This window comes from Amblyomma maculatum, chromosome 11 (genome assembly GCF_055883805.1).
Source record: "Amblyomma maculatum isolate TAMU_Amacu chromosome 11, ASM5588380v1, whole genome shotgun sequence".
Taxonomy (NCBI): domain Eukaryota; kingdom Metazoa; phylum Arthropoda; class Arachnida; order Ixodida; family Ixodidae; genus Amblyomma; species Amblyomma maculatum.
Window position 1 is genome coordinate 58384831 of NC_139354.1, and position 22016 is coordinate 58406846.

General features: G+C 43.2%; 2 non-coding genes across 2 annotated transcripts; both read right to left on the bottom strand.

The window, feature by feature from the left end:
* Nucleotides 1–6065: 6065 nt before the first annotated feature.
* Nucleotides 6066–6138, bottom strand: TRNAA-AGC (transfer RNA alanine (anticodon AGC)). Its single transcript has one exon. It is a non-coding gene; the product is annotated as a tRNA-Ala (tRNA).
* Nucleotides 6139–10388: 4250 nt separating this feature from the next.
* On the bottom strand, nucleotides 10389–10480 carry TRNAY-GUA (transfer RNA tyrosine (anticodon GUA)). The gene is given in 2 exon segments: nucleotides 10389–10424; nucleotides 10444–10480. It is a non-coding gene; the product is annotated as a tRNA-Tyr (tRNA).
* Nucleotides 10481–22016: the final 11536 nt, after the last annotated feature.

The window sequence follows — 22016 nt, forward strand, 5'->3', positions numbered from 1 at the left end:
ATTCGTGTTGGCCGAAATTCAAGTTTATATTTTCTCGCGTACATTTTGCGATTGGCGTAGCTTGTTTCGGATTAGGCGTTTTGAATTCCAAAGCAAAATCGGTTATGAGAGACGCAATAGTGGACGGTTTGTGCGCCCCTACCTCATCTTATGCATATTTCTGGATCCTGGAAGACTTTTATGAAATATATATATATATATATATATAGTTTTCCGGAGTAAGAAAAGAGATTCATACAACCGCGTTGGCACTGCGGTACTATTTACTTGGAGGATCAGTGAGCCCAATGTTTCTTGTATTCTGGGGTTCTTTGTTTACAAAACTTTAATATCCCAGCAGTCATTGCGGCGTCGATGGAGTCTCGATGTCGAGCTGTGGTGTTGCGCTCTCAGGCACAAGCCCTTGCTCGCCGGCTAAGAGCGTAACCTGTCTAACGTAAGACTCCGGTCTCGCTCTCTTTCCTAGGGAGATAAGTGCGGCACGTGCCGTTTCAAATTTGGCGTCTTGGAGCCAAACGAAGGTATTGGCTTATCTCATCCAAACAATATTCGTCCGAGCCGGCAACAGCCATCTCGGTTAAATAAACGTTTCTTGAATGAAGGTTTTTCATGTTTTGTATATGTCCATTTCTATCGTTCCCTGCGATGTAAATACTAATTTTAACAGTTTAATGTTGAGCATAGTGAAGAGGTTTAAGAAATGCGCACTAGTGGGACAATTAATTCTCCTAGACGTAAAGCAGGACGTGAGTAAAATTCACGAGAAAAACGTAGACATGCACGACATTTCACAGCATCATCATCATCATCATCAGCCTGACTATACTCACTGCAGAGCGAAGGCCTCTCCCATATTTCTCCAATTAACCCGGTCCTGTGCTAGCTGCGTCCACTTGAACCCTGTGAACTTCTTAACCTCATCCCCCACCAAACTTTCTCCCGCCCACTGCTACTCTTTTCTTCCCTTGGAATCCAGTTTGTTACCCTAAGCGACCATCGGTTATCCTCTCTTCGCACTACATGTCCTGCCCATGCCCATTTCTTCTTCTAAATTTCCACTAGAATGTCGGTAACTTGAGTTATTCTTCTGACCCACTCTGCACGTTTCTACCTTTTAACGTTATCCCTACCATTTTTCTTTCAATATAGCCCTCTGCGTTGTCCTGAACTTAAGTAGAATCCTCTTTGTTAGCCTCCACGTTTCAGTACCATAGGTAAGTACAGGTAAGATGCAATTGTTGTATACTTTCCTCTTTAGCGATACTGGTAAGCTGCTAGTCATAATCTGGGAGTGCTTGCGAAATGCGCTCTATCCCAGTCTTATTCTCTTTGTTATTTCTCTTTCATGGTCCAGATCTGCGGTTACTACCTCTCCTAAGTAGACATATTCGCCTACTACTTCCAGTGCTTCGCTACCTAACGTAAACTGCTGTTTAATCCCTAGGCTATTGAACATTACCTTAGTCTTCTTCACATTGGCTTTCAGCCTACCTTTCTACTTTTTCCTGTCAAGGTCATCAATCGTTCCTTGAAATTTATCCTCTGAGTTACTTAGCAAAGCAATGTCATCAGCAAATCGCAGATTACTGAGGTATTCTCCATCTACTCTTATCCCTAACTGCTCCCATTCCGAATCTCTGAATCCTTCTTCTAAGCAAGCTGTGAATAGTACTGGGAAGATCGTGTCTCCTTGCCCAACACCTTTTTTATAAGAATTTTGTTCCTTCCTTTACGCAGATCTATGTTTGCTCTGCACCCTCTATATATATCTTCCAGCACTTTCACGCATGGCTCGTCTACACCCTAATTTCGCAATGCCTCCATGACCGCCGAGGTTTCTACTGTGTCAAATGCTTTTTCGTAATCAATTATTGCTATTGACATGGGCTGGTTATATCCGAGCATTGTTCTATCACTTGGTTGATGGTATGAATATGATCGATAGTAGAGTATCCTTTCCGAAAACCTGCTTGATAGTTTGCTTGGTGGAAGCCTAAAGTTGTCCTGATTCTATTAGCGATTACTTTGGTAAATACCTTATGTAACAGACAGTAAACTGATTCCTTTGTAATTTTTCAAGTACTTAGATCCCCTTTCTTATGAGTTAAGATAATGTTTGCGTTCTTCCATGGTTCCGGTACCGTCGATGACACCAGGCACTGCGTATACAGGTTGGCCAGTTTTTCTAGCACGATATCCCCTCCCGTCCTGTAACAAATCTCTAGTTACCTGATCTTCTCTAGCTGCTTTCTCCCTTTTAATAGTTTCTAATGCTTTTTTAACTTCGTCCTTCGTCACTGACGGAACGTCTGACTGCATTACCCTAGGGCCAGTCTCATTATTGTCGTGACTTCTTGGCTACTGTAGAGATGAGTATAGAACTCCTCGGCTATTTTGACTATTTTGTCCATATTCATGATGAGATTGCCCGCCTTGTGCTTTAACGCAATCATCTGATTTTTGACAAAGCCGAATTTGTTCTTCATTGCTTAATGGCTTGCCCCGTTCTTTATAGCATGCTCAATTTTCTCTATGCTATACTTTCTTATATCGGCCATTTTGCCCTTATTGATTAGCTTTTATATCTCTGCCAATTCTATCCGGTCTGTTGGATTGGAAACTTTTCTACTTTGGCGTTTCTTAATCAACGGTTCACAGCGCTGCGCTCTTCTTAAGAAAATTTCTTTAAGCAGCTGTCACTGATGCACACATTCACTTTTGAGACAGAAAGTCTAGAGGATAAAACTTGTAGGGTTGTAGAAAACCTTGATACATAATAAAATTACTGCGACCAATAGCTTGAAGCACCGCATGTGTTGCCACGGCTATTCAGAGGAGTAGAGCTGCTGGGTCCTGCTTCCTGTAATTCTAGCATGCTAAGAGAGTGCTCTACTATCTGAGCGGCGATTCCAACAAGAGAAAGTCTGCAATTCGTCTCTAAAAAAAAACCGTTCATTCGGCCGTGAACGACGAATTGCGAGGAGAGAGATGAAAATCTGGGATGGAATAGCAACGAAGTATACGGCGGCATCTTATCAAGAATAAACAGGTCACGGCAAATGTCCGTTACGTTTCGCCTTTTGGTCGTTTGCGGAATGGGGCTTTTCCGAATACAGCCTGAGTTCCGCCATACTTTCTCAGGACGCTCTGCCACAATATGTGATGGCTCGTAAATTCATTTGCCCCTCTAAGAAATATATTTCACTCAAATTTTGAACACTACTTCAAATGAATAAAGAGGTTACAAAAACGGTGGAATATTCTCAACCAAGCCCGGTTATGCACATTGAACAGCGTAAATGGATAAATTGCGAGTATGTAAACAAAGAAACATTTATTTTCCGCAGTTCGAAGGACAACATATCACTTGGCTAGATTCTTTTGAGCAGTCTTCTAGGAGAGCGCTCAATAACAAGGCCGTCAGAGCAAAGCAAAACATTATTTATTAAGGTATTCGCTTATATATATTTTGTTTTACCAATCCTCACCTTTTGCAGTTCAAGGTGCACAGAAGGGGGATAGTCCTCAGCTTGAAGCCATGCGCAGAGAGCGAAGCTGCGCTCACCCTGCTTCTATATAGAGAACCATATTGTCATAAATGATATATAATGCATCAGAGACATTGACGCCAAACATGCATAGTAATATAAATACTCAGATTCTACATTACAGAACAAAAGCCGCACTTTCCAGTTCACGAGTGTGACTTCCAACGGAATGTTTGAAAAGTATTTATTTAAAGAATGGAAGTAACGCATTAACACTTTTTTTTTGCAGCCGAGAACCTAAGGGCGGTGCTTCGTCCATGATACTAGCAGCAATGAATATAAAAAAAAATATTAACTCTACACCGTAAATATTATATGTATAATAATATCAAAAATTCATAATAATGATTAAAGGTGGCAGATAGGCCTTACGCTTATGAAATCAAGTTCCCCATATGCAGCGTTACAGAATATATTCTTTGATATGCGACTGAAGTATTTTTAGAGTTGGAGAGAGGAAACTTTGACATTGCAGGGTTTTTTTAGCAGTATCCTTTTCTATTATTTTAAGGCTCTATAAATTCCTTACGGTTTTCTGCTTTCCCTGAGTGTTACCAAGGACTGCGTAAAGTATTGAGCGCTGTAATTTTATTCCCATGTAACGCAGCGCGTTTTTCGGAAGGTTGTAAAACATTTGCCTTAACATTGCGAGCTTCGCTAAAAACAATATATATATATATATACATATATATATATATATATATATATATATATATATATATATATATATATATATATATATATATATAACTTACATGCATTTATTAGAGAAATCACGGTGTGGAAGAAATAAACAAATTAAAGGCGCATGATTGCCAGGTTCTTAAATATTGACGTTGAAATAAACAACAACCGGGGACGCATACTGGGCCTGCAATGTGTAAGCATAATTTAAGACGGCACTATTTTGAGCGGTTAATACTACCAGACACTTAAAATTATTAAATACATATTCAGGTGAAAGCTTTTATTGCCTCATTGTTGTCGTCAGCAGAAGTGTCACGTTTTTGCGGCGCCTTTTATTGGTCGAGAAGGGATGACGTCATGCAGGTCTCGACCAATCACAGAGCACCACCGCAGCATGCGCGAATGCGTGCCTCATATGACCATATGCCAATCAATAATGAATTGCTATTGATTGACAAATGAAATAAAGAAATTTTTAAGATTTCAACAAACACTAATTATTGACCAATAATTTATTAATTACTATTTAGCGAAGGCTGCGTAATTAATTATTGAACTACTAATTCTGTTGAAATAAATATTAACTGAATAATGACTGGCTAAATATTAATTACTATTTAGTGACAGTTGCGTGGTTCATTAATTAAATACTAAATAATGCCACGCACCCGGTAAAATCAACCACAAAACAGTAAATGTAGAACAACTGCGTAGATACAAGAAGCGCGATCTCGTCAATAATGAGCTGATGTCATCTCCCCGAAATGCTTGCGCCTGAGGAGAGGCGAAAATTTGACGCAGCACTCAGGCTTCCGCCTTTCGTCACTTTAGTCGCCAAAGCGTATTTGAATTTTTTTTCCCTTAAAGACAATGTGAAAGTCTTTAGTGCAGTAGATTGACTGCACTATCACGAGCAGGAGCAAAACACCCATGCTCTGCGTGCCGAACGATGCAGAATTGTATGTGGGCTCCTTATGCTGATGCCGCCAAGGCGGCGAGATATATGCAGTGGTTTAGTCAAAAATGCTTTTAAGGGGCTGACACGTTAATCTTCGAGCAAGAAGTGCTTTGTCAGATGGTGTCCGCCTGCTGCTAGGCATGGGTCGACACTCGGTATAAGAATCTTTCAAATTATTAATTTCTCACAAAGAATATATCAGATGTTCTAGTGCTCTTCGTTAGAAAAAAAGTAAATGGTGAAATCAGTTTATTGACAAGCAATACAGACACAGAAAAATTAAGTTGGCGGGGGTCACCCTCCAGGGATCTTCTTTTGTCATGAATGTTTTCGAGGATGATGAAAGGCTCACTAAGATGAATTAAATCCAAAGGTGGGGGTAGGGGGGGACTTAAACACAAGAAAGCCCGATGCTCAATTCCTCCTGACAAAAGGGGCTTGTGACAAGCCTTGGCTGTATATTTTAATGAAACGAAGAAGTGAGTGCAAGTAACAGACGAAGGGCAAAAGGGAGGACAGATAGGATCCTCACGAGCATACGCCTCGCATTCTGTATGAACCTGGTTTGATTCTTGGTGCCGCTAGGGACCCACCGGGTTGCAATGTGCACAAGATTTCCCTCGGGCTGGAGCTCGGCTCTTCTGAGGTGAAATGCTTGGGAAAAGGGCCACAGACCAAGACGTAGCGTTAGTGAATGACCTATGTGTCGTCCCTTTGGACATCGTTCTTTTTTGCGCGGAGTTCTTCATATCAAGCAACACACGGCAGAATTCATAACCCGAACTATATATTATAAATAAGAGCGGCAATCAACACACCCAAATCCATGCACTTTAATCCTGAAATAGCGCTAACAAAAATAAAAGACATATTGGAGGTGCTGGGTATCGATCCCAGTACCTCTCGCATGCTAAGCGAGCGCTCTACCATCTGAGCTACACCCCCACAAAGACAGCGTTTAAAAGCGACCATCTAGAGAGCAGCCCCGATAGCACTAGGAACTGCTAAGCATAAGAGGATTGTGGTGATGCAAGATAGGACCGCTCGCTACAGGAGTACGCTGCCGCATTACAATGAGCCCGAGGAATCGAACAACTGAGAGGTACCTGGAACATTAAGTACTCAGAGCTAGCCTCTTTATCAATGCCAACTGCGTTTCCCGCTTTGTCACGTCATTTGCTTCTTCTGTCCGCTTTTAAGATAAAGCTTGCCAGGCAAACTTTATTGATTATGACTTTAAAAATATATTTGTTTAGACGAATCATAAAAAGAGCTTTAAAACCGATTATAATGCTTCGTCAAATGACTTTTATTCTCTGCGAGATTAAGCGGCTATGGTCGGCATGTATACAGTAACACACTCATTTTCTATTTTGTTCCGATCATATAGCTTATCATTATCTTTGAGTTCAATAGTTGGCATCAGTAACTGGGAAAAAGTAAGTTCACAGATAGAAATATTTGAAACGCACGGTTGAAAATAAACTAGATCAATGCAAACACGGCCATATTTTGTCCACGATATGAAACGAGCACGGCGACAAGTAGTTTCTTATGGCTACTTGAAGAAAAATGCAGAAATGGAGGAATCTATGCAACACATACCTCTTGTTAGGTTTCGAAGACTTCAGCCCTGCTACCCTGTGGGAAGTGGCTTAGAGCACTACATATTATGTGCACATTTTCTGCTACCGAGCAATAAATACTTTCTCAAGTGAGCTACTTACATTGAGAGCGAGAAAGACGTATGTATTTTGGAAATTGTAGATGTTAAGAAATTTTCAATCATAGTTATGTCACTGAAAGTATCTAAGACGGATCATATAACTGTTAGCAGCACAAAATTGTCAAGCACTAAAAAGTAATTTATTGTTTTCACTTAGTTTAGATTTCAAAGTCAAACAACAACATCGCCGCTGGATAGCACGTCAAAGCACTTTGTTCATTTATTGTTCATTTATTCTTGTGACGGGATTTCAAGCAAGCCGGCGATGGAGCTCTATTGAAGATCAAAGACTTTGTTGCATCTTTGGGCGCCTATGTAAGGGTCAACTTGTCTCAACTGAAAAGGGCGACTGAAATTTAACAGGAAGGTGACAGCCCACAGCTCCTTAAAGCCAGTAGCGAGATACATCAACTTTGAGTAGTGCGAACTGTAAGTAGGGCAAACTGTGTGAACATGCCAATATTTTGATTGTCTGTTCCTCTTATGCACTGTGTCCTAAACGAGGTTCGGAGAGCAAAAGAAAATGTAGTGTATCTTGCCGGATTTCAAACAGCCACCGACGGATTTTCATTTCCTCAATACTCCTACTAAGGCCTACCGCTCGACTAAATGAACTGTCGACGAAGCAACGGAGCGCAGCACCCACGCTTGTCTGGACTGTGGAAGCATGCGTTGTGTCTTGAATCATTACATTGCTGGCATGTCCGGTGCCCCTTCTTAGAAAACTGCTTCTTCTAAAGCGTAACGTTATTCCATCGCTTACACAAGTGAATTTGTGCTCGGTAGTTTCTCTTTATCATGGCGATCGTAGCCAGAAATTCTACTTCTAGTGTAGACATCCTCTTCGGCAGAAGTTCGAGGCCACCTTTAAAGACCAAATGATCTCAAAATTTTGAACCTTTCTCCGAATATGTTTTTCCACGCACGGGGCACAAGTTTCGAGGAATGCCAATAAAATACTTAAAGCATCTGTTTGAAAGTTCGTAATTACCGCTGAAACATTTATTTCTCTTTTGTAAAAAAATTCTTAAAACTTTCGAATAAAATTTGTGCTGAGAAACTCAACTGAGCCTGACGCGGCTATTTTCTCCTTTCTCGAAAATTATTTGGATAACGAGGGACACGGGTTTATGACAGGCTGTTTGCCGTTGTCCTCAAGTGCATACAATTCGAAATTTGTCGCTAGGCAGTTGCCAACAGGAAACATATCCCGTCTGCCTTGTGGGTAGGATTTGTACCCTTGGGGTAGGTTTGCAGAGATCGAGTATATAAATAACATGACAAGCGCTGAATGCTGAATCCTAGACATGTAAAACGTTCCTATACGTGCCAGTCGTGCCTTGCCGGACGCGATCACATTCGAATACTAAAGCGCCAAGCCTAAACAAACCCTATGTAAAGCGCGCTTTTTCAAACACAAAAAGAGAGCAATCGACGTTTCGTTGTGTCTAGTTTTAAAAATTATGAGAAAGATATTGCATACTGCCGAGCATTCAGCGTCTCTTAGACCCCCGGAAAGAAAGGAAAGAGTGATAATAGATGTTGTCCATGGATCCAATTAAAAGGGGAATCAAAGAAAATGCGTCTCGCATCGCAATAATGCAAACTTTCCTGTCTGTTTTGCGATATCAGCAAACGGCTTACGTTGTTTGTGGAGCTGAAGCTAAGTGAGGCGCATGCAGTGGAAGGCTAACACTACACAAATGAAAAATGCACGGGCACCTTGCAATTCGCTTGCTTCAATAGGGCTTCTCTGCCCGACTTCGGACCCTGGCTTCCCGGCTCTCTTTGTCAGCGCTATGAGCACTGAGCCAATGCGGCGTTTGTCCTCAAACGCTTAAAGTGCGCATCTGCTTTAAATTATTGCACTGCCCTATACTATAGCTGCCTCAATATCCAATGAGGCATCATAAGATGGTATATGTCCCAATACGGTTTATTTTATTCTTACGAAAAGTATTAGGCAGTGCCAAACTGCTGCGTGTATAAAACTGTAATTGCAGTGCTGCCGACGTTAGGAATGGCACCACGCCAAATCAAATGCTTCAACAGACTCCGACATTACGGGATACACCAAACAAACTGAACAAGAGTGGAGGGGAAACTTCCGTTCTCTAGTCAAGGCCTTGACAGAAGTTCGAGCGCAAGATGATTTCTCCTACTCTTGAAGCTGAAACATCAGCTTTAGTCAAAAACACAACATAAAAGAAAGCAGCTTCTGTTCCACACAAGAGCAAGCTGCAGCCAATGACTTGCTCGATTGTTTTAAAGTCATGGACAAATTGATTTAGTCTGCTGCATTGAAAACGTAGGTTATTAGTGGTAGGAAAGGCTTATTATCTCGTTTAGGAGAATTGCGCCTATTAATTCAAAAATTGTATTAGACCACAGTTCCTGTGGCTTTCTCTGGAAACTGGTAAAGTTTTGTTTTCAAGGATTTAATTTTTGCGTTCTGTCATCTGCCACGACAATTGCTTCAGTTTGACACGACAAATATGTGCTTTGTTTATCAGCCGAGAATTTTATCACGCATGCAACACATATTGCAGATAAGCAATAGCACAAAATAGCATGGCTGCAGCCATAGAATGTCGGAGGAATCCGAAACGAGAAAGTAAGAAAAAGGCGGTAAGGAGCGGTAGGAAGAATAATTCATCCGAGCGGGAACAAATCTGCACAATTCGAACGCTCAGTATTTCGAATATTTGTTTTTCCGCATCGCTCACTGCTTGCTATTCTTCAGCGCTTTAGCATACAGAGGTTCAGACTGAACGTTAGCAAATATCTGCTTCAAATTCTGTGATAAAATCTGCGTTGTTCCCAGGTAATGGCCGATTATATTAGCCGAAAGAGGAAGTAAAGTTTTAGTGTCAAGAAACGATTTCTTTATAAAGAAGGTTTGCTCCATACCGCTAAAATAAACCCCAGACAAACAGAAAGGGAAATCGGTTGATGCATCCTAGGACGAAGTTCACGCGTGGTATGTGGAGACGTCAGACGGCATTCTTAACTCAAAAAAATACTTACGCACAGGAGAGAAAAGGAAGGACACGTGGGCGTGTGTATTTTTTGCGCTAATAATACCGTGTGAAACTGAAAACCATCTAGCCTGTCTACAAGTTCTTGTAAACTATGTGGAGGCCTCTACGGCACTGCAAATGCTTTTTTAAGGCAAATAAAAAAGCGAATAGAACAATGAGTAAGGAAACATAAAATAAATTTGCTGATGTTCCCAGGTCCTCGCCCTCGCTTGCTTCACTGTGTACACCCAAATACTATATACTTTTATGAAAAAGCGATAAATGCTAATGTTTAGACACACTGCTGACGTCTCAAAATGAATTCAACTGCGAAAGCGAGGTATCTTCGAAAATGCATAGTGCTTCTAAGTAAAATAAATTATTGGCTACTGTAATGCAGCAGACCGCTTATGCGCATGTAAATGGTTTAAAAAAGGTAAAAAAACTAATCCGTCGAGCCGGATTCGAACCAGCGACCTATGGATTACCGTATGTGAGACACCTCTACAGTCCACCGCTCTACCAACTGAGCTATCGACGGAACGGAAGCAGTGGGCGAGCCGGCTTGTGTTAACGCCGTCACTGAGCATAATGACCTACATTATCGGATCGCGTGCGTCGCTATATCCATTCCTCGCAAACTGGTTTTGCCGTGGCGTTTCCTATTCCTCTCATTGATTCGAGCGTACGCAAACGGGTAATTGTTCTTCTTTCTACCAAGCTACGCAATACGTCCGAGTGGTGCACACTGCCAAGAATAGCTCTGGATTGCTGATAACACGCTTACCTTTTACAGCGATGTTAATGACACTGATCCTGCCTTGGAAAGCCTAGCGAAATCTTGCTTTTAAAGTGGTATGCTATGCCACTTACTGAGAGCTTAAAGTAGTCCTAATTGGCTGCTATACAGTCGGAGTTCTTTGAAAAAGTTTATTTTTTTTAATTATTTGCCTACAGTTTTTAGCAAGGAATGCTGAAAAATTAGAAAGTGAAAGACGCTTTCAGAAATATCTTTAAAATCAGGTATTTACACTAGAGGATTACCACTAACACCGCGGGTCCCGCTGTCACGTACGTCTGCCCTGCCCATTATCACAAATAAAACAGTCGTTGTTGGCCGCTTGACCGAACGTAGAGAGAGAAGGAAGACGCTTATGTAACTGCTGCATGTCATGGAGGCAAACAAGTGTAGCAAAAAAGGCCGAATTCAGATGTTGCTCATTACTCTAATTGATGCCTAGGTTTTCTTCAGAAATGAAATTGGCAGTTGCAAGAAAATCTGCAGATATTCCGTACATACATTTACCGCAGTCCCTATAGAGAATTCTTAATTCTTTTCAGCAGGCGCCATTGTTAGATTGTCAGCAGACAACTGCAACGTATACTATATGAAAACAGAATTAATAATTATGGAGCAGAGCGGCAGCCTGAAATTACTGTAGGAAGCAAGGAATGACGGCTGCTGTAAACAACTATGCCTTCCAGAAGATGCAGAAACCATTTTTGCAACCAGCGCTTTTCTTTTTGATGCGCAGTAGAGATAAACACTTGCGAGGGAAACTACATCAGTTTAAAGAGCCTCTCTTGTTGTAGGCCGTTATTCTGCGCTAACAAAGTCATATCTGTACTAAATGCGTCCCCGCTATTCGGCTTGTTTTGCGCTTTTTCTCAGTGTCAGGGTGACAGTATCTACTGATAAACGTCATTATCTCCTTTATGGAGACGCCACTGCCCCCTTTAATATTTGCTTTTCAAGCTTCAAGAAGAAGGCCGATATCTCGCTGTCTGGATTATAACAGGTCCCAACGGAACATATGGATCCGAAGCATGGACGCAGCCTGCACGCTTACACCGGTGGTTCAGTGAGCCCCAGCACTCCTTCTGGATTCGTGGTGATCCCAGCAATAACACTTTACTAAGAATTAAGACTTTACGCAAGACTTGGTCGACCGGTGCGGCCATACCGCTTTTCATGCCGCCAATAAGTATAATCTTCATCACCAAAGGCTTATTTTAACTGAATTATTGGCAGCACTTCAGGCCTCTCCAAATTGCCTTAGTTGTCGCTCCCACGAGCAACTGTAGGCATCATTCCGCCGCAAATAAAGGACAAAATATTATTGATCACTGGCTACCTGGAAACTGCGGCATCAATAGCAATAATAGGTTGGATGATGGAGCGAGAACAGACAGCCAGGAGGGCGTTTGTGTGTCCATTGCATTTTCAAGAGCAGACGCCGAGAGTAAACATCGAAGGCTTGCTCAGGAGATCACGATTATCTCGGGGAATTCAGGCCTCTTTTTAAGTAGGGTATATAGGGCATACTGCTGGGCTAGTTGGCGGTGGTTATCAAACATTATGGTGTCGAAGCGCTGGCAGACAAGGACAAAGGACTAGGGACACACACAACTGCATCTTTTTAACCCGATTTCTCCTATCCCTGAACCGTGAACAAACGCCGAATTTTCACCCGGTCTACCACGACGTGAACAAACTTCTCTTGGTGTTTTTTCACAAACAATTATTCTTTTGTTATCGGCATGGGTCTCTGAGTGTGACATCCATGGTAGCCCAGAAACAATTTTGCGAATTCTTTATGCGTGCCCCGAATACAATGCAGGAAGGCGATCATAAAGCCATGCGCTAGGAAACTTAAGCCTATGCCTGCTAACACATCGACAGTAACGACCATCCTTGACGGGGGTTGACAGGCCTTCCTCTTCCTCTGGTTCCTGAGAGCATCAGGCTCGCACAGCAGTGTGTGCCTTTACGGTGCCTGCTTGGTCTAGTGATGTATTTTTCCCCTTTACTCAATTTTATACCTCTTATAATCCTTCGTCCCTTTGCACTCAGTGCAGGGCAGCAAATATAATTCTTTTGCGGTTAACTTAACCGCCTTTCCTTCTCTTTCTCTTCGTCTTCCGTCAGCGCCAAGCCATCAAGTCATCACCAAGGCGTATAATAAATGCTGTTGCTAAGATATGTAGGGCGCGATTTGTAGTATCTGCCGCTCTTGCTAAAATTACCTTGGGAAGCTACTTTGCTTTTGTGAAGGGCACATATTTGACTTTAATTTATGCATTCATGAGAAAGTTGCTTTGGCGTATTTATTCGCATTTTTAAAATAGAGAACATTTATGTCACTCTGAGGGAAACAATTAGGTACCAGAGAATGGCTGAAATGATTGATCAAATTTTCTAGAGATCATATGTAAAACGTAGGCTGATTTTAGATACCACACTTTTTGGGCAGGTTTGATTGGTTTTAGAAGGTTAAGGTCCCAAAGCGACTCAAGGTATGAGGGACGCCGTAGTGGAGGACTCCGAAACCACCTGAGGTTCTTTAACGTGCACTGAAATTGCACAGCACATGGTCGCTTTGCGTTTCACCTCCATTGAAAAGCGGCCGCCGTTGCCTGGATTAGACCCCACATCTTTGGGCGCAGTAGCACAGTGGCTAAACCACAGCAGCACCACGGCGGGGCATTTTTGAACAGATTTGATGAAAAGTAGGAAATATAGAAATCACTTGTTCGAAAGCGGAATTTAGGGAAGAAAATCGACAGCGATAAGTAAATAACAGAAGCAAATCACTTAACTAAAGACGTAATTGCAGTACGTTCTTTGAATTAAATATCATTGAAGCCTAAAGATCAATCGACCGGATTCTCCTGCTCTTTCAACCTACTCGCCAGATATGGGGCTTGTGCAGCCGCCGATAATTATTCTATAGCTACAGAATTTCGTGGATGATATCGCTAACTGCCGATATGGCCTCTAGCGTGACACACGCTGTGCAGATTCTGACTTTTGTCCAACGTAATAAAGCTCTCTAGACTATTATGCGTAGAACCAAGAGGAGACTGTCTACTAACGTCGAGTCCGCACTCGCCACACTCAGCTCTTTCAATGGACAGTGTGCCAATCAACATGGCCTGTCACTTTATGTCATGGTGTAGCACATTCTATCGGCCAAGAAAAGCCGGCGGCGGTGTCTGAAGTTGTGAGCAGAAGAAACAAGCCGGGAGGTGGTAGGCCGTAGATGGCGGTTGACATGGCCAATCACTGACTGCACGTAGGGTTGGCTAACGTTACTTTTGGCAGGAGCAGACAACTCAGTCACATGAGAGAGTGACGTCATAGTCAGCCTACCAGGACTCTTGCATTCACGTTACTTCTATGCCTCGCACGCACGTTGATACGGCTTGGTTAAAGCGGGGATTTATATGTGAGATGGTAGCTAGCCTACGTTCTCGCGTTAAGGCAGTAGTAAGGTTCCCTAAAAAAATTTTGGATAGACATTGCGGCTTGACATCGATGGTTCTTGAGTGCTAAAGCAATTTATTATGAAGTCAATCACAAATAATGGAGGTATGCCAGATGCTTTGCACTTTCATTTTAGGGTGAAAATTCCTACAGGTGGGCGTTATGAGGTGACGTGGCGAGGTAGTCTATTCGCTCACGTCATACCCTTGAAGGCGGAGCTTAAGTGCCCCCTTAATTTTTAGATAGACGATGCGACCATATTTTGATGTTTTTTTTTCAGTGCGAGGGCAATGTTTTACGGAGTAAATCACAGAAATGTACAGGAAGAATGTCTGAAGCCTCGCACTTTGATCTTTGGGGATACTTCTCACAAGTGGAAGTTGTGAGGTGACATGGCCGGGTAGCAATAAAGATGGCGGTTTCGGTGACGTCAAGTGTCTGCATGTCGCAGTCGTGTGTAAGATGGAATCCCCTTTGGTCGAAGGGACGCATTTCTGAGAAGAGGGCTGTCGACCATAAAAAAGATTTTTGACGCGGGCGTTCCAGCTTCCACAACTGGCAGTTTGCTCGCAATGAACCCAGGCCAGAAGGTTCGTCTTTTGACGCATGTCACAAAATTGTGATGTCCAATAAGCCCAATTCACTGAGAAGAAAAGGCCACAACAGCTGGTTCATGTAAACTTCCAGTTCTCGAAAGCAAAATTCCAAATGGTCGCCTATGCCATTCATTGCTCTATTACAATGCCGTAAACATAAGCCAAATAGCACGTTTTAGAAGCACTTCAAAAACATACGTTCCTAACGTGCAAAACAAAGCACTCGCAATAATGCCTTGGCAGGGCCCGCAGTTTGGAACGAGGAAAGAAGCGTCTAAGACATGCAGATACGCCGCATCATGGCTTCATTTCAAACTTCTTGTAATACAGACACCTTTCTTCAAATACAGCGATGAATATGTTAACGCCATATAGGCGAGTTCTCTATGCCGATTACTGTAGTGTGCTTAGAAACGAGTCCTTACATGCGATTTCATTGTGAAGAATGGCTCTGTTGTGGGAGGCAAAAAGTCAATGTTATTAAAATGTAGTCCGCTGGCGGACGCTATTTTTCCAAGATGCCATCGCTCATAGCTGAACTTGGTGGCACTGCCAACGCTGGCTTTACCAACGCGAATAGAGGGTGGAATTGGATTCTAGCCTTCAACCGCCCTTGAGTCTGAATTAGCTACGCATCCGTAAGGTAACAAAGCGATTTTATGCGGCTTAGTTAACCAGGTACTTACATTCATACTGCTACTTACAACTTAGGTAGCGTATATTCTGATCAACGTCTAAAGTATGCCTCTGGCATTGGTAGTTAGCCCGTGACATCCCTGGTCATTGACAGGTGGCCTGTTTTTAATGTGTATGAATTCACTATAGTCACTGACATATATTTGACATGTATGTGACATCAGCACTGACGCATGTGTTCCAATGTTCAAAGGTGTAAATTTTAATTATGAGAGGAACGAATTTGGTCTGCTGAAATCAATAGGGAGGTTGGTCCATCGTGACACATTCCGGAGGCTGAGACACGCCAGGCCAAGCGACATAAAAAAAGGGGGCTCAAAAGGCAAGGTGAACGTGCATGGTCGGCGTATATACGCCGACCATCTAGCCAGATATCTGCCCAGATATATTGCATCGAATAAGTGCTGTCGCACATTACAGTATCTGTAAACATGTTAAATGCCTATCTGTAGCCCCACCGGGGTGGTGCAGTGGTAAGACGCCCGGGTTCGAACCCGACCACGGCGGCTACGTTTCGATGGAGGCGAAACGAAGTGGCGTACGTGTGCTGTGCGATGTCAGCGCACGTTAAAGTTTTCCCCGTAGCCCTAAACTACGGCTCCCCTTTCTCTCTATCCACTTTCACTCCCATCCTCATCCCTTCTCTTACGGCGTGGTTCAGGTGTCCACAGAGCAAGGGTGACATATACAGCTACGCAGCTACGCTACCAACTCGGCTACGCAAGTTGGTAGCGATTTGGTAGCGAGCGCATCATCTGTGTTAACGTCTCGGTTTAATTCTCTTGTGTGTGTATTGTTTTTTGTGTATAACCATGCAGCGCGGGAGGTGGTCGGGGGCATTCATACGACTTGGTTAGAGCGAGGCTTCATATTTCGCATGGTTTCACATGCACATTTTTCCGAATCGGGTATTCAGTGTTGTAGAAAAAAATGCCTGGTATATAATTTTTATTTCAACTGAACTGGTAAATAAATCCGGCGGCTGTCAGACTGCTCTAGAAACAAGCGCCGTTGTAATTTGTTTTGAAGGAACCGGTTTTCGTCAAAGCCATATTGACTCAAAGCCACCTCGGTGACATCAACGGTGGTACCATAACCGCGGTTCTCAAATGCAGGAAACGCATTTACCTGACAGCTTATGAAGTAGTAATTCGCAGTTATCGTCACGATCACTAAGTTGCGCATTATAAGCCCTTCTGCGCATCTCCAGTGCTTTCTGCATTTAATAAGCGAGATATTATCACTACGAAGCGCCAGTTAGGCCCGTTTTGAAATGTTTATTATTTTCAGGCACATTATCTCTGGCGAACCTTATATTATCAGGAAAAGTGTTGTGAAAATGCTCTTCCAAGTATTCTCTCTGTACTGAAAATCGGCTATAATAAGAGTGCTAAAGTGCATGCAGCGATAAAATGCATATAGCCTATTACCGTTTCTTACCGATGGTTCAATGAATCACAACGTAATGAGCGGAGATCAATTTCAACAATATTTTGTTATGCAGGCTCAAGGGTTTACAGCATGACAGGTGAGCGCGCACTTGTGGGCCGATAAACACGGACAAAGTTTAGCACGAATCTATTAGGACGTGTAGCTTCCACATGTATTTTATGGCTGCGCCAATTTCAATCGCTACGCTCAATTTCTATTATATCGCTGGTTTCTAAGTCTGGGAAAACAAAATTTAATGTTTGAACACTTTTCAGGCAGTAGCGTAGAAAACCAATTGGCAACGTCGATTTCGGAATTTGGGAGCGTTAAAACTCGCGGAACTGGCGTCCTCAAGGAAGTTTTCTGGCAATATTGTTCCGCTAAGTTCCTTTGCCGCAATTTTAGAAGGCTCAACTATTAATTTGTTAAATTTGCGTTGTATGAACCGTGAGGTATTGTACTGGCTCTAAAAGCATCAGTAATGGTGAAAAATGTGTATTTTGTACGATTTATTAGCCGCACCATGCCATTCGAGAATATAAATGTGATAGATTTTTTCACTTTCGCCATATTTTTCGAATCATGGTTGTGTGCTTAATGGGAAAAAAATGAATAATTACCCAAGGACCATGCCCGCAATGCTTTCAAAAATTAAAACACAGTCGTGTCGTTACGTATAGTGGCAAATTCGTACAAATGACCTTATGCGATTACAAAGCAGTGAAAGAATGCATTTTGACGGAAACAGGCATACTAGTTATTCATTATTATCACCATAATTATGCCAGCCACTTGTAGTAGACTCCTTCGCATCACTTTACGCTCGGCACTTTAGTTTTATTTTATACATGTTTGTGCACTTCCTGTAGATGATCCCGGATTAGATTGGCAGCATTTCTAAATAAATAAATACGAGGCCTGATTCGGACGAGACGAAGGCGCTTAATATAATGTATCAATTCCTTTGTTATTACAGCATTGTGCTACAGTGGTTACCTGCTCACTGCGGCATCGCGGGCAACGACCTCGCAGACGCCGCTGCAAAAGAACTAAAAGATTCCACGAGGACAATTTCAATACCATTCTCACGAAGAGATGCAGCAAGACTTGTAGCAACTGAATCATGGCGATTGCAACGCTCTCCGTTGTGTGACCCGAACCATCAATATCGACCTCTACACCGAATAGATCCCACTTGCGTCTTTCGAATTCCTCACAATTTGAACAGGTGGCATCGAAACTGTCTACACAGAATCCGCTTAAATGTGTCATACACAAACTACTTCCTACATAAAATAGGCATAGCGAGCAGGCCTCTGTGCTCTACATGTGATGTGTGTGAAAATTTTGAACATTTGGTAACCTCCTGTCAACGGTTCGCTGCACATCGCAGGACACTGCGCAATAATTTAAGCTTACCTAAAGAAACAACCTTGCGCCTTGAACATGTCCTGGGTTCTTGGTGCGACGGATCGTCTGCTGCGCGAGCTACCAAGGCCTTACTAACTTTTCTGAAGGACACAGGGTTGATCAATACCCTTTAAAACTCATCTGTGTGCTTATGTGCGTGTGAAAGTGTGCGACACCGATTCTCTTTTTTTCTCAATTATGTCCCCTTCCCCTCCCACACTCTGTCACCCTCATCCCTCAACCCTCATCAGGAGTAGCATGCTAGGCTTACCACCAGGCAGACATCTCCTGTTGCCATTAAAATATATCTCTCTCTCTCTCCTTTGTTATTACTGGTAGGTGCTGTTTATCGATCCTGCACTTAGTAATGTTGGTGACTCTTCCCAGTCGTCCCACAGTCGTCGTTTCCTCCTGAGGTAATCCATAGTGGGAAACGTTGGCGACCTCGGGAGGAAACGACGACTGGGGGACGACTGGGAAGAGTCACCAACACACTCCGGACTGTCCTGAACAGATAAGATACTGGCCGCATCAACGCGAACCACGTACGCTTTCTGGAACGTGTGATAAAGATTACACAGTACCAACGTGCGAGCAAGTATAACCGTTGGGACTCGACTATGCAGCTGGCGAATGTAGTTTTGTTTTTTGCGGGCACTGTGCTCTGGTGGTTCGAGAACCCGAAGATTCTTTTACCACTTGGGACACTTTCATGGAGGAACAGAAAGTTATTTGGGAGCTCTTTTTCATGCAAGAAAAAGGCAGAACAGACACTCAAAGAGGGCAGGTTATGTTGAGGATGACTCTCGTTCGAATTCGGCCATGGTTTGAGGAGGGCTTCTGACGAGGCCAGCCAAACAAGTATTATTTGAAGCCACAAAAAATTTACTTTCATTTCCTCAGTCATTTCAGAGTGTGCGAGGCCAAATAGGCCCTTCATTTGTTGTAAGTAAGCGAGGACTAGTTCATTAGAGAGCTGGATCCTTGACTCATGGAGTGACTGGGTTCTTTCCGTTCTGACGGAACTTGCAAAATCACTCAATAGCTCTCTCTTGAAAGTGGCCGAGTCCTTCAAAAGAGCCTCGCGATTCTTAAGCCAGGGCCCGCTTGCACAAAACAATCTTAAGACTGTCTTAGCTAAGTCCAGACTTAACTGGAGTCTTAGGAATAGGCCACTAGCATGGCGGCTTAAGACTGGAGTAAAGTCTGGGCTTCAGTCCTGACTTGAATAAGTCGCTTGTATGATTACGACTCTAGTGCTGTCTTGGTTAAGACACAAGGACGCCAGGTGTCTAAGTAGATAAATTAGGGAAATACAGGGAAGCGCTGGCACTGTCCCTGCTGTAAGATGTACACATTCCGTCAATTTTGCGTTGTGTAAAATCCGTGCCATTGCTTTTTGCGGCTTAAGATTGTGTTACGAGGAAAAATGCCCCAAGTGGTTGCTGAGGCCGTTCTGGGAAGCCACTCTGGTGAACATGAACCCGAAGCGTTCGACGTTCGGAACACGAGCCGTCTTAAATAAGCTTGGTCTTTCTAAAGACACCATTTAAGTCTGGACTTAGCTCGGACTTTATCGTGCAAGCCGGCCCAGATTCGGGCGGATCACTGAAGAGCAAAGTACACTTGCCTGAGCTTCGTCTCGTCCTTCCAGGCACTGTAGTACATTGACACGCGGTCGAAAAGGTTGAACCAGTCTTCCGCACCCTCATCCGGTTGTCATTGGAAGTAAGGGGTCTCACGGGGCTGAACAAAAAGCAAAGCTGGTTTCTGTTCGACGGGTGCCACCTTCGCAGGTGCGACATGATGTAGAGATTCAGCGCCTACACCAAATGTCACGAAATGGTGGCAGTGCAGTTGGCGAGAAAAGAGTAGGCTGGAAATTCACAGGAATAAACACTTTATTGGGCTGACGTGCGCTCGCAAATGAACTAAGCAATCAGCGGCGGTGATAAAAGGAAGCCAGCTCGCCAGTAGTCGATCTGAGAATGCCCGTACAACCCGGCAACGCGCAATTTAAAGACGGCAAGGGAAACATCGAGATAAAGTCTCGAGCGGTGACTTGCACAACCTGGAACATTGCAGAAACACGCGAATGGCCGGAATCTTCGAGGCACATCTCGGCGCACCTGATAAAACTGATACAACTGCATCTCGCGACGACGAGCATGAACAAGTAAATTTAGAATTGATCCCCGTTCCAGAATCAGATTGATGCGGCTTCATGCCGGCAGCTGTCGTAAAAAAAAAACAACAAAGATTTGAATCGCGCTCTGCAATCTGATGGAGCATGTAGTCTTGCGTAGCTCACATTGAACACAAATGCAGTGCACTAATTGAATGACTTAGTTCATTATCCTAATTTATTTATTGTGATTACGAATTGAAATTTAGGCTATAACGGTTGTCATATAGAGTTTAAATCGATTCGAAGAAGAAAATGCATGATCAGATGGTGCACTATGAAAACTTTTCGCATAGTGCACCGTTTTAAAACGTTTTTCTGGACAAGCAACAGTAAAGAATCAGTAGCACTTAAGGCCTACATATTCACAGTAGGTAAGGAGACGTAAGTGCCCCCAGTAGTTTCTTCTATCTATTACCACACATATATGCATGGATTAAGCGGCACAATGAACCAGAACAAAACAGGAAGAATGACCCGCAAAAGGTACAAATGACTTTTTGTGAATTCTAAGCATCCAAAGGATGCACTCTTTTCATTCTAGATCCAGCGATGCAATGATTATGCACCTCCCAATGCATGTGCGATATTCATGATCTGGATAATTTCTCAAACCATGTGGAGAGCTGTTTCTTGCCCGCCTTCACGCTGTGTCTGGCAGCTAAATGAACACTTAGCTCTTTCAACGATTATGAATACCCATTACAAAGAGACGGGATATAGAATACCGCTTCAGCGGCAACGCTTCGGCTGAAGCAAAATGAAACAAAAAATAATTAAAATTCTTGTGTTGTGCGCTAACAGTTCACCTTAAACAGTCCAAGAGCGGTGGTCTAAATTTGCCTTGAACCCTCTACTACTATGTCCTTCCTAGGCTATGGGCTGATTCGGAAAGTTAGACCCCACAATTCGAAAATTTCTAATATATTTTGGCTGGGTACAGAGTACAAAATCTGAACATCCCATGATCAAAGATCATGGCTAAATTAAAAGAGCGCGAAAGGGCAGCTGATCCAACCCTTATGTGTAATGATACTTGCACACACACACAATTCCAGCCTCTAAACCGACAAGCACTTGTTCGCGTAACCCCGCCGGGGTGGTGCAGTGGTAAGACGCCCGACTACTGTGCCGGAGTACCCGGGTTCGAACCCGACCTCGGTGGCTGCGTTTCGATGGAGGCGAAACGGAGTGGCGTCCGTGTGCTGTGCGATGTCAGTGCACGTTAAAGAACCCCAGGTGGTCGAAATTTCCGGAGTCCTCCCCTACGGCGTCTCTCATAGCCTTAGTCGCTTTGGGACGTTAAACCCCACAAACCAACCAACTTGTTCGCGTGCGAGAAAGCAAGCGTAAACGCTCACGCGGAAATGCACACACGCATACAAGCACGTACTACCCCAATCATTTACGTGTGCGTCCACACAGATGTGCTCACCGGCGTAAGAAGTTGGCGTCTATGTTCCCTTGTTTATTCAAGAAAAGTTAATCACGC